Source organism: Castanea sativa, chromosome 1 (genome assembly GCF_040712315.1).
Source record: "Castanea sativa cultivar Marrone di Chiusa Pesio chromosome 1, ASM4071231v1".
NCBI classification, from domain to species: domain Eukaryota; kingdom Viridiplantae; phylum Streptophyta; class Magnoliopsida; order Fagales; family Fagaceae; genus Castanea; species Castanea sativa.
The window spans coordinates 30,920,016-30,934,285 of record NC_134013.1 but is presented as its reverse complement, the minus strand read 5'-3'; the positions used below and the strand labels follow the sequence as shown (position 1 = coordinate 30,934,285).

General features: G+C 36.4%; 1 pseudogene; it reads right to left on the bottom strand.

Moving 5' to 3' along the window:
- The window catches only part of LOC142624832 (ABC transporter C family member 10-like), a 34,196-nt pseudogene extending 20,130 nt beyond the window's left edge, over positions 1–14,066 (bottom strand).
- Positions 14,067–14,270: the final 204 nt, after the last annotated feature.

Below are 14,270 nucleotides of genomic sequence, written 5' to 3'. Positions count from 1 at the left end.
TCTCAAAAAAATTTTATGCTAATAAAATTAAATTTTGGTAGATTATTTGTTACATTTTGGCTGGTACCAGTTTTTAGAAGAAAAAAAAGAAAAACTCTTAAATGATAAACTCGTTAGCACAGTATGTCATTACTTGCATCGAACGCCTAAAAAACAAATCCAACTATCGCAAAGGTCGACTTCTTCTTCTTCTTTGCTTCGTCTCAGACGTTCTGCTAGTCTACCTCTTCTTTTTTTTTTTACTCTAGTTTTTGCTTTGTCAAGTTTTTTCTTTAGTTTGTTTTTTAGACTTTTAGCTTGCTCACCCCACCCACATGACAAAACTTTGGAAATGACAAAACTCAAAAAGCTAACAAAAGATTTTGATTTCAAATTTATTTATTGAGTCTTGCCTCTTCCCAATATGATATACATATATACACTCTTATTGTACTATTTTTTGTTGTTGGTTTTCATTATTCAATTACATATTTATGTTTTAATATTCTAAAACAAAAATTGTTATGTAATAACTAAATGATTTGAGTGTCAAAAAAGAAAAACTAATAATTTGTTTATTTGAGTTTTACTTATTTGAATCAATAATTTTATGTTGTATAAGAAAATATAAATATTTTTTATTTTTATTTTTTTTTAGAAATCCCGAAATACCCTGAAACGGTACGTCGAAATAGATCGGTACCAAAATATTTCGTTCCACTAAACAAACCGAAACAAGGTCCAAAACGGTATTCATAACATTGCTTTCAAGCAAAAAGAAAAAGCTAAAAAAAAAATTTGAACTAAAATCTAAAAAATTGTAATAGAAAATCTGAAGAAAAAAAATTGTAACAGAGCAAGCCCACCAAGGAATACCCTGAGAAACAATCCTGGAGCCGCCACTGTCTTTTCCTCCATAGAAACTTCTCTTCAGACTACACACACTCTTCAACTTCTTTACAAACAACAAAACCACGTTAACTTCTTTTTGTTATTATCTAAAAGAAGAGCTATTGTTGAAAATTAAACCAATCCTTATGAAAAGCCCAAACCCACTTATTCCCTTCCATATTATGACCTAAGCATGATCATTTCCCATCTGTAGATGAAAGCCTAGACCATAACCCACTTACAAACTCCCTTTCTCCTCCCCATGCGTAGATGAAACTTGAAAGCCAAGACCCTGACTCACTTAGAAGCTCTCTTCTTCCATACAAGCTTCCCTTTAGACTACACACACTCTTCAATTTCTTTACAAACAATGGTTTGTAATTCATATTCACTAATCCATTCACTGATCCTATCTGACAAAACCAACATTCCTTCTCGTTTTTCAAGTCTTAATTCAACCCTTCTATGTAAACGAATGGAGATGTATGGTTAAGGAAGATATACAGTCACTCTAAAAAATAAAAAATAAAAAATAAAAAGAAATGTACAGTCTAACCTTAGTAGTCCCACCACTATTTTCTCTCTCTCTCTCTCTCTGCTATATTAGAATTTCCCAAATTAAAGATAATATCCAATCTTACCAATGGGCTACACATTGGAAGGATTGTCTACAAAGATAACGAGTGCTTCTTTTACTATGTTACAATAGTAATTCTCAGGTACTCTCGGAGCACAGTGAATAGTGCTCCCTTATCTCACATTTATGGTAGAATCTACTCATTAAATTCATGGTGGAGTCCATTATGAATATGAGAGAATAGAACACTATTTTACTATACTTCGAAAGTACTTAAGAATTTTTCGTATAAAAGAAAAAGTCAAATGCTATGTGATATGGCATCGTCACCAATAGTCATATTGCATTCAACTATATTCATATTAAACTTTGAGTCGTCTGTGATGCTATGGTACTAGGTATGAAAACCAATTTGTTAACGACTTTCGATATGCTCCTTCAACCCATTAAGAAATTCACAACAAGTTGGATTAAACTATTTGTGTGCCTTCAAATTGCAGGTTTTTCTTTTTTTACACAAATGCATGAAAGTGGTAGGTCCATCATAAGCATAAAGATGATCATAAGTTCAGATATTAACAAACAATTGAGATACTGCGGTAAGAGATTCTAATAGCATTTGTCATTTCTGAAAATCTAAAAAATTATAGGATTCTAGATACAAATATTTTGCATAAAATCTATGATGCAAAAATAATTTTGGTATCCCATAGTAGAAACTAGAGAAGACTACAAAAACTTTTAGTTAGATACACACCAAAAGTTTTTTTTTTTTCATGTAGCATTTATTGTTTCAGTTTGAGACCAATATAATTTAATTATACTTATTATGCAAAGCTTGAGACCAACATACTTTTAGACAAGTTTTCCTATGCATCAGACGAATTTCCGACTAGTTAAAAAAAAAATTTACTCCTTCAAACCTAATTCAAAGACATTTCAAATTACTCTCTCTCTCTCTCTCTCTCACAATTAACGTTACCATTTTTCAACTTCCCATTTATTACTCCATCAAGCCAAATTTACTACCATATTCTATTCAAGCTACCGTGTGTGTGTCCCTCTCTCTCTCTGAATTAGCATTTCCTAACTTTTCAACTTTCCATTTATTATTCCATTAAACCCAATCTGAAAATATTTCACTCTCCATCAAACCCAATTTGGTAACATTTTCCTAATTTTTCTCATTCCCATAAATTCAATTTCAATTGATATTTAATTCAAACTTCCTTCTACTCTATTACTCTCCATCTCCCCAATCAAGCAGTTATGAAAACCGTTCAATTGCCACACTATCTATATATAATCTATATCTATTATTATATCTAAAAGTTGAAGCATAGCATTTATTATTAATGTGTTTTTGTTGAGCCCCATCAGCAACCACATCATCCACTTATTTTCTACATTTCTTTTTTCTTTTTAAACTTTTCTTCTCCCTATTCTCAAAAAAAAAAAAAAAAAAAAAAACTCTTCTTCTCCCTATTAGTCCACACCTACTGTTACATTTCTTCTAACATTTCTCCTTCTCTTTGCCTCTTTATCTTCCCACTACTTTTTACTTTTCCGTTACACTTCATCAATTTCTCTTTCTAATATTTTGACTCTTCTTCTTCCCATTTTATTTTATATAAATTTAATATCATTTCTACCATTCAATCCATATTTTCCTCACACAAAACTGTGAGTACTCTCTCTCTCTCTCTCTCTCTCTCTCTCTCTCTCTCTTTACTTTCTTTTGGTTTATTTTTGTTCATTTTTATAACTCTTTTTTTTATGGGGTTCTTTTTATAACTCTAATTAAGGTTGATGGTTTTTTTTAATTATGTATTTTGGTGTTTTTTTTTTTTAATTTCACATCACAAAGTCTTCTCTCTCCCTTTTATAGTTTTGGTTGAATTTTAGCTTTTAGGTTAATACTTAGTTTTTTTTTTTTTTTTGGAAATAAGAATTTGAGTTTATATCAAAACACAATCTACATGGTTATGAATTTGAATATGCTTACCTATTGTTTGAATAATAATTAATTATAAGGTATATCTTTTATTCCTTTGGTTCTATTTTAATTTTGGTTAAGATTTGAAACTTATAAATTTTAGTTTTATATTAGGCAAATATAACACACTGTACCAGAAGTTAGAAGAATATGATTCAGCTTAAAAAATATATATTAATCAAACACAAAAAAAAAAATGATATATATGTAGAGCTAAAACAATAAAAATAAAATAGTTGTAGAAATAGTTTTTTAAAAATACTTGAAATAATTGTTATTTTTTATATATTACACGCCCCATTACATAATATTTATTTGGGGCTAGTAAAAAATAAAAGTTAAATTCTGAACTTATAAGTTGATGTCAAACAGAGACTAAATATATTTGAACAACTTTTAATTTTATTTTTACAATTTTTATAAAGTTAACAGATAATAATAAAGCACAAACATGCATAACAAATATTGCATTTATCAATGCTTAAGTAGAAAGCACTTTAATTTAAAGTAAGACCATTTTTTAAAATTCATAAATAGAATGGTCACATGAAAAAGCAAAACTCATAAATAAAAAAATGAATTTAGCAAAGAACATAAAGTCATCGATATTAATAGATTGAAAGTGAGGTGATATAACAAAATAAGAAGTCGGTTTTTGAAATATGCTATACTATCCTTAGCAAGTATTTAGAACCCTTAAGACAAAGTTTTATGGCTTAATCACTTTTAATACTAAACTAACAACTTAGTCTGATATATGTGTTTAGCCAAGTTTCATATTGCAAGCAAGAATAAGAGCAATCTAAAGCAAGTAAAAAAGCAATATGAAAATGTGGAAAATAAAACAAATCACACAAAAACACCAAGACGTGTTTTTGAAGAGGAAAACCGGATTACCTAGGTGAAAAAACCTATCCACCAACCACCTGTCAAAAAACTCCACTAGTAAGAATAATTGTTGTACATGGATGACTATAAACCCTCCAAGCCTATATCTCCCTGTGTACTTTAGCCTTCCAAGCTCTAGCTAACAACCAACTTCCTTGAGTCTTTTCTTCATCTAGCTTACCAAAGTCACCACCGTTGAGCCACCAACAAAAAGCCACCAAAGGATTTGGATTTGAATATGGTTTCTCAAGTTTCCATAGTCATTCACTCACTCACAGGGTTTATGTATATGGGTGAGGATGGTGTTTACAAAATCTCAATCAACACAATGAAGGACATGGAAAAGAGAAGTAGGATTTTTGGTTTTATCAAGGCTAAAAGCTCTCTCTTCTCATACACTTTATAGGCATCACTTTTCTATCACTCTTCTAGTCTCTAGGGTTTGTTCAACCCTTATCTGAAGCCCTTTGCCACACTTCACAACTATGTGTGTATGTGTGCTGGTAGATAAACAGTAGATAGGTGTAGTGCAAAGTGCAGAGATCATGCAACTCGCAACTTGGTCATGCCCTAAGGTCGCGAGGTGCATGACTGTACTCTCATTCAAAACACCTACCACGTGGATCTCACAGCCACCTAGGTCACCTCCTGGTCGCCTCTTGGTCGCGATATCTCTAGTTGATACATCTTCCAAACTTGAAGGAGAGGCTTAAGTACTCTACCCCAAATTACATATAAGCTCAGGAAAAATACGTCAAACATAAAAAGCATTACAAACAACTTTTTGTCACTGGATAAAGCCAACAATAAAAATGGACTTCTTGTTAGGTTATAGATTGACCTCGGTTAATTAATTCAATTATCCAAGTTGATTAATTAGGTCAAATTACATGCAAAGAATGTGAGGCACACACAAATCACTAAATAAACTAAAGTGATAAGTACCAAAAATTAAATTGATATGGTGATTTGTTGACTAATGGGAAAAATCTCTCACAAGGCAAAAACTCCACCGGGTGATTTTCAGGTTACCACTCTCAAAATCACTAATCAATAATCAAGTAGTTACGAAATACAAGGAATCTTACCACTACCCTAAACTATCCCAAAGTACCAACCTACAATTGAACCTTCACTCCAATCCCCAATCAAACTTGATCTTGTAGAGACTTCTTCCCTTTGCTCGGATCCTAGTATGTGACTAACTTCTTTGCACGAATCTAAGTACGTGACTAACTCCACAGCAACCCTTTGATTGTTGTAGTTGATTTTCAACGGCTTCACATAAAAACACCAATAAGATCTTCAATGGTTGGTGCTAGAGACTTTACCTAGTTACAAAACCCAAAGGCACACAAGAAACATAACAAGATCTCTTTCTTCTATAAGAGGAGGCTAGGGTTTAAAAAAGAAAACCCTATGATGCTTTCTAGGGTTAGCTCTCTAGGATTAGGGTTTTCTTTCTCCCTACCTCCTTATTTATATAGGAGCTTTCATATTCCTATTAGGTCTACATAAGCTCTCCTATTCCAATTAGGACTATACAAACCCATAAACAATAGCAAATTAGAATCCAAATGTTGTAGGCTATATTTTGAAATTTTGTAGCTTGATAGATCAAGAGGTATCGAGCCAAGTATATATCGACCTTCATTAAATCTCAATAGATCAACAGGTATCAAGAAGGTATTGAGACCTATAGATTCAACTTTTTTTGAGTAGTTCTTAAGAAATCCTCATGTCTTTAATGAAAGCATTTGTCGTGATAATCTTGAACTCACTTAGATCTACTCAATTACAAGTAAAGTGCATTTTATCATAGGATATGCCAATACATAAAAAATATATTCCTAATATTTCTCAATATTCATTCTTAAACTTTTATTCTACTTCATGTCATTCTGTCTATACCTGTTAGTTTTTATCCTAAGTGACCTAACGGAATATTGGCATGGTATTTTCTTTTTAAGCGCTGTCTAATCTGACTTAGACAGAATCATTTATTACAAAAAGACCAAATTACATATATGGTCTCCCTATATAACCAAAGTCTTCGACTTGACTGAGTTAAGGATGAGAACAAAAAACTCCCAACTCAAATAGTAAGCGTCAATGTACATCATCTACCTTAATGAGTTTTCTCATGTGTCTACCAATCTACCCCACATTGAAAGCAAACCATTGTTTTCTTACATCTATAGAGAAACCCAATTTTTATAACTTAACTCATGTTTGTATTAGTGGGTTCTAGTTAGCTTAACTGGTAAAATCTTTTATACTTGAATAAGAAATTTGGAGTTTGAATCCTACCTACATAAAAAATTAATTGGCGTCCTAGTCTAATGATAAAAACTAATTATTATGGAGAAATGAAAACAAATTCTATCAAAAACAAAATGTGTTTAATGGGACCAGGCAGAGTATGATGATTGTAGAAAGCCAGTTGTTCTTTATATGAACCACATCGATGATTGTAATCATGTGTGCTTTACCTGGCAATTTGAAAACATGGGTGAATCCACCTGACTTGGATATTTGTTTTTATCATCTTTTTCTTATGCTCTGTTTGTTTTGAAGTAAAAACAATATCGAAATTTTTTTTTCCCATTTTCAAGTGTTTATTTGCATGTAATATGTGGTAAAAACTTGTAAAACATTTTTCATTGACCGTTAAATCCTTTATAAAAAGTTTTACCTTTAAAATTTTGGTAAAACATTCTACAAAAACACATAGTGACTTCCCCTCACCCCATCTGGTGGCTAAGTCATCAATCCGGTGAGCTAGGCTATTGAAGCTAGGGGTTTGTGGTTGGAGTCGCCACTTCAACAATAGGTGCCGAGGTTGATCACCAAAGTCATCGTTCAAGCCACTGGTTCTGATAGTATGGTGGCCAGAGACACCATTTTGACAACTGATATTGGCGGCCCGATTACCAGAGTCATCGCTTCAGCGGTGGTCTCTAATAGTCTGATCACTGAAACCACTATTCCTGCTGCCAGTTTCGTAGGCCCGGTTATTAGACCTCTGGCACCAGCGACTCAAGTGGTTGAGCCACAAATTTTAGTGATTTACTTGAAAAATTTTACTGGTCATACCAAAATCCTGAAAATATTTTACCAAATAGGTTTTACATGTAAAAATTTTTACATGTCTAATAGTTTTCTCTATGTTATAACATCATTTTCTCTCCTTTGTGTGTGTGTGTATTTGTTTTTAAAAAAAACACTCATGTGCTATAAAATTAAAAGGAAAATTTTATGTTTACATTGTACTTGCAATGTAAAGTACAATGTAAACTTACATTGTAAATACACAAGTGATAAATGTTGTACACATTTGCAAAAAGTGTACAATACTTACTACTTTTCACAAATGTGTACGTACCATTTTTGTGTGTCTACCATATAAGTTTATATTGCAAGTACAATGTAAACGCATAAATGTCCAAATTAAAATTTTAAACCATTATGATATTTAAAAAGGTCTATGAAGACTATATATATATATATATATATATATATGATAGTTGATATTGCTCCAATCATCATAGATCATATCAATAATGTCAATAATTATAAAAAAATATTGCATCCTTAACATTTAACATAATGCAAAATATTAACATAATGCAATTGATTCTTCTGATGAACTTTTGTAATTTTTATAGGAAATAAATGACCATGTGAACATGTCTTTGGCAGGAATTAATTATTATACACGTGTTTTGGCTCCCATGACACTTGTTTGGTCATGTTCTGCCCCCATGAAAATGATGGTAGTCTAATCAAAAAAAGTCATTTACATCAATTTAAATATCACAGGTATTCAAAAATTTAATTTATAATAAAAAGTGTGATTGATAATACTCATGGCCATACCACAAAGGCTTCCTTTTTTTTTTTTAACTCCTTTTAAAGTTTGGAACAGAGCCAACTTGATACGATATGAGGACTAAGACAATAAATTTCAATATAGTTTTTTTTTATTTAATTAGTAATTTTACTTCTCAATATAATATCTAAATTATAATTAGTGAGGTGGGTTTTTTTATTGGGAATAATTTTTTTTTTAAACAACTATTCGCCATACCACAAAGGCTTCTTCTTCTTTTTTTTAACTGCTTTTAAAGTTTGGAACAGAGCTCTCTCAAAAAAAAAAAAGTTTGGAACAGAGCCAACTTGATACGATAAGAGGACTAAGACAATAATTTTCAATATAGTTCTTTTTATTTAGTTAGTAATTTTACATCTCAATATAATATTTAAATTATAATTATTGAGGTGGGTTTTTTTAATTGGGAATTAACTTTTTTTTAATAAAAAAAACACCTATTGGCTCACAAGATTGGGGCTTCTTTTTCTTTTCTTTTTTGGGTATGGATTCTTTCTTATTGGTGGTCCTTAGACTTAGACCCAAGTGGCTCAAGCCTTAAGACGCCTTGGCTTGGAGCATTGATGCTATCATTTAAGTTTGGGTTTGATTAATAGATGCTCTTAGAATATTTATTAATAAACTATTTTAAAAAATTTATAATACAACTTTTACGAAAAATATAAAAAAATTTCAAATCAATTATTATTTTATTTCTCATAAAAATATTTTCTAAAAGTATTCCTAAAGGAATGTATGTTAATAAAATCTTTTTAGTTTTTAGCATACCATTATTATACTTTTACGGGAAAAGTTAATGGACATCCTATAGGCATTAATTTAAAAAATATTTTTAAAAACTTTTATAAAAGAAGAAAAAAATTAACTCACTTTTTAAATAATTTTTTATATTTTCATAAAAATTATATCAAATTTTTTTTTAAATGGTCCATAAAAAAAGTGTCCTAAAAACAACTGCAGTTACTGCATGTATACACGTTATACACGTTTGTCTCGAGAGATTCATTTCTCTTTTTAACTTTGAACGCTGTACACATCAATGAGTGCTTTTTATTGGAAGAGACTTTTATTTGGAAGGGACATTTTAATGAATGCTGTGGACACGGAAGGCTTTATCCCGGGGAACAGTTCCATTGCATCTCACCGACACCGCCAAAAGCATCTCACCTTTATAATTGAAAGATAAAATTTAGATAAAGTAATTTAACTATTGAAATTTTTAAGTGGTTAAATTTAATTATCCTTAAAAGAATCTTCTCAATTTTTTTTTATTTAAGAAATGTCAATCAAATTATAAAGCTCTTAACTCAAAAAATTGTTCTTGAAAAAAATAAAATTATTTTCATTATATTAATTAATACAAATATATCACTAAAAAAATCAATATGGCTGATTTCAATAAGGAAACCTAAGCTACTAAACCTATGTTTTGTCTTAGCTAATATATCATCAATCATAGAAAAAAATTAAATTAAATTAAAAATCTATTCATTATATTATATTTTATATATATATATATATATATATTATAGAAAATGGTAAATACATCTTATAAATAACTAAGGGTCTATTTAGTACTGTTATTTTAGCAAAATTGTTTAAATATTTTGAAAATATGTGTGAGTGAAAAAAATATTATTGATAGTGACGTTTTTAAGAAGGCTGACGGGAATATACAACCCGTCAGCCAGTCTCATTAGGATGCCTCCTTTATGACGTTTGGGGCCATGCCCCTTACGTAGCGACGTTAAGCTGACGAGTCAAAGCTGACGACCTTGGTTGTAAAGGTCCTTGGCTGACGTTCTTTGTGGAGACATACATAGGCTGACGGCAATGTAGGAGGTACGCGTGGGCTGACGACCTTGGCAGGGGTAAAAGCTAAAGGAGTAATCCAACCTTCATTCTTAGCTTATTTTGACTTCTACACACGTGAATATAAGGAAAGTTCTTGTGCTACACGTTTGACTTTAGTCAAGAAGATTCCTATAAGGAAAGGGCTCTGTACAATAGGCAAAGATCCACGAATTACTCTTCTAAAAGGAAAGTACTTATTCACCAAGGCGTTTATTTCGGCCCCATACCACTATATATACCCCAAAAACCCTCATGACCAAAAGGTACGCACAATTATCTCAACTCTGGCACTTTAGGGTTGTTTAAAAGACTCTAACTTGATCGTCGGAGGGTTTTTGGCCGGCACCACACCGGTGCTCTCTGTCGATCACCTATTTTCTCTTCGCAGGTGTTGTTTCAATCGGGGGAGTACTCGCAGCTTATTGGTGATTTCTTCGGCATCATCAGTTGGCGCCGTCTGTGGGAAGACATTTCCGAGTATCTCAGCCTTGCTCTATTCTTGAGACAAAAAGTTGTATGGTACTCACTCGATCGATGGCAACAAACAACCAAGGCGACGAACCGCATGCTACAGCGCTAGAAAGGCAAGTTCAGACGCTTGCTACTGCCGTCGAGCACCTTACTAAACAGAATCACGACTTAGAAGAGCAACTACGGCAGATGACTGCGCACCAAAGTGCACCAGGGGAGGACCAGGAAGTAGCGAGCCCGGAGGGGAGGAATGCCGTCAGGCCTGAAGGTTGCACCGCACCGACAAGGCTGGAGAGGCCGGAGACAAACCCGCCATCCGCCTCGGACTCCCTGCCACCTCATATCACAGCCGAGATGCAGGAGATGAGGGAACGCATGGATGTGATGATGAACGCCCTTAGAGGATGGGTGTCCAGCAACCTGGACGACCTAGTCCATAGAACGGATTCGCCTTTCACAGCGTTGGTGAATTCATGCCCCGTTCCTCCAAAGTTTCGCATGCCCCATGTGGAAAACTACGACGGATCCAAAGACCCGTTGGACCACCTGGAGTCTTTTAGAACCCTAATGCATCTTCAGGGTGTACCAGATGAAATCATGTGCAGGACTTTTCTCACCACCTTGAAGGGGCCTGCGAGGGATTGGTACACCAGGCTGACGCCTAATTCTATCGGCACTTTTAAGGAACTGGGCGCACAGTTCGTATCACACTTTATTGGAAGTCATCGACCCAAGAGGTCTATTGCGTGTATACTGGGCATTAAGCAACGAGAAGACGAGACGTTAAGGTCCTATATAGCCCGCTTTAACAAGGAATCCCTCTCGATAGACGAAGCAGATGACAAGATACTTGTGGCAGCATTCACGAATGGGCTACGAGAGGGTAAGTTTTTGTTCTCTCTATGCAAGAATGACCCAAAGACTATGTCCGATGTGTATTACAGGGCGACGAAGTATATGAACGCGGAGGATGCCTTGCTGGCCAGAGACGACTATAAACCAAGAAAAAGTGAGAGACAGGAAGATACGAAACCCGATAATGGACGAAAAAGGGGGAGAACCAGAGAGGGACGAGATGATCGACGACCCAAACCGCCTATAGGAAGGTACACGAACTTCACTCCCCTGAATGCGCCCATCGACCAGGTGTTTATGCAGATTAAAGACGAGGAAACTTTGGCCTTTCCTGGCAAACTGAAGGGAGATCCCAACAGGAGACCAAGGGATAAATACTGCCGATTTCATCAAGACCACGGCCATGACACCGCCGATTGCTACGACCTGAAATAGCAAATAGAAGCTCTCATTAGGCGAGGGAGGTTACAGAGGTTCGTCAACAAAGAGAGGGCGGACCCGCCACAAAATCAAGCCCCTCGGCGAGACAATGATCGCCCCAGGCAACCCGTAAGAGACATAAGGATGATTGTAGGAGGCACCACGAGGGCCGGATCTTCCAAGAAAGCCCGAAAGGCATACATCAGAACAGTCCAGAACGTCCAGTCGGCAAGTCCTGCGCTTGGAAGGTCACGGATTGGAAATCCCCCCATTGAATTCTCGGAAGTAGACGCCCAGCGCCTTCATCATCCCCACGACGACGTTTTGGTCGTCACCATACGGGCAGGAGACTACAACATACACCGAGTTCTCGTAGACAACGGTAGTTCAGCAGACATCCTTTACTATCCCGCTTTCCAACAGATGGGAATTGAAAGGGAGTGACTAATTCCGGTTAATGCCCCACTCATTGGCTTTGGAGGGGCGAGGGTACATCCACTTGGCACTATCACTTTAGCGGTAACCGTTGGAGACTACCCACAGCAGGTCACCCGGAACATAACATTCCTGGTAGTCGATTGCTCGTCGGCTTACAATGCCATCATAGGACGTCCAACCCTCAACTCATGGAAATCCGTAACCTCGACATACCATTTGATGATAAAATTCCCTACTGATCATGGAGTTGGTGAATTGAGAGGAAATCAGGTATCCGCACGAGAATGCTACGTGGCCATGATGGAGATAGACAGTCACATTCAAGCCATGAACATAGAGGAACGTCGGGTGGCGACAGAGCCCGTCGAGAGGCTCGAAGACGTACATCTCGACGGAGCCTACCTGGAGCGAACGACAAAAGTCGGAACCCTGGCCGACCCGGCGATACATCAAAAACTCGCAACTTTCTTGAAAGAAAACAAAGACGTATTCGCATGGAGCCACAAAGACATGTCGAGAATTGACCCGTCGGTCATGGTGCACAGATTGAACGTGTCGCCATCTTTCCCACCCGTCCGACAGAAGAAAAGAACCTTTGCCCAAGAAAGAGACCAAGCAATAGCAGAAGAAGTCCGCAAACTGCAAGAAGCGGGATTTATCAGGGAAGTGTATTACCCCGATTGGTTGGCGAACGTCGTGATGGTCAAAAAGAACAGCGGGAAATGGAGGATGTGCGTCGACTTCACGGACTTAAATAAAGCATGCCCCAAAGATAGCTACCCTCTCCCGCGAGTCGACGCCCTGGTGGATTCTGCGGCCAAACATCAGTTGCTAAGCTTCATTGATGCATTCTCCGGGTATAACCAGATCTGGATGGATGAAGCTGATCAAGAGAAGACTTCGTTCGTAACAAGCCAAGGCCTCTTTTGCTACAAGGTCATGCCCTTCGGCCTGAATAACGCTGGCGCAACCTATCAGAGGCTCATGAACAAGATGTTTGCACGACAGATTGGAAGGAACGTCCAGGTGTATGTCGACGACATGCTGGTCAAAAGCCAAAGGGAAGAAGCTCATCTGGAGGATCTTAAGGAAACATTTGATACTCTTCGCTCCTACAACATGAAGCTCAACCTAAGCAAGTGTGCCTTTGGAGTGACGACAGGAAAGTTCTTGGGGTACATGGTATCCCAAAGAGGGATCGAGGCCAACCCGGACAAGATTCAGGCCATTATGGGGATGGCCCCTCCTAAAAATATTAAGGAAGTACAAAGCCTCAATGGTAGGGTCGTCGCGCTTAACAAATTTGTGTCGAAGGCTGCAAATAGATGTCTACCTTTTTTCCGAACATTGAAAAAATCCTTTGAATGGACTGCCGAGTGTCAACAAGCGTTCGAAGATTTAAAGGTCTACCTCTCTTCACCGCCGTTGCTAAGCCCTTCGCAACCAGGAGAAGAACTGTTCCTCTATCTGGCCGTTTCCCCAGCAGCTGTCAACGCGGCCTTAATTAGAGAAGACGATAAGGTCCAACGACTCGTGTACTATGCAAGCAAGGCATTGCACGGCGCAGAAGAGAGATATCCCCCCATGGAGAAACTTGCCTTCGCTTTGGTTACAGCGGCCCGTAAGCTCAAGCCATATTTTCAAGCCCATACAATAGTCGTCCTAACTGACAAACCTTTGCGGCGAGCAATGGGCAGCCCTGCGGCTGCCGGACGAATGGCGTTATGGTCGGTAGAACTAAGCGAATTTGATATACAATATCGCCCCCGCGTTGCCATCAAGGGGCAAGCGGTGGCCGACTTCATTGTTGAGTTCAACAGCGCGGAAGGCGAAGAGGAAAAGAATCCCCAATGGAGCATTTTCACTGACGGGTCATCCAACAAGAAGGCTGGCGGGGTAGGGGTCGTACTTAACTCCCCGGAAGGCGACGAGCTCAAATGTATGATTCGCCTCGATTTCCCTACAACTAACAATGAAGCTGAGTACGAAGCCCTGATAGCAGGTTTGGA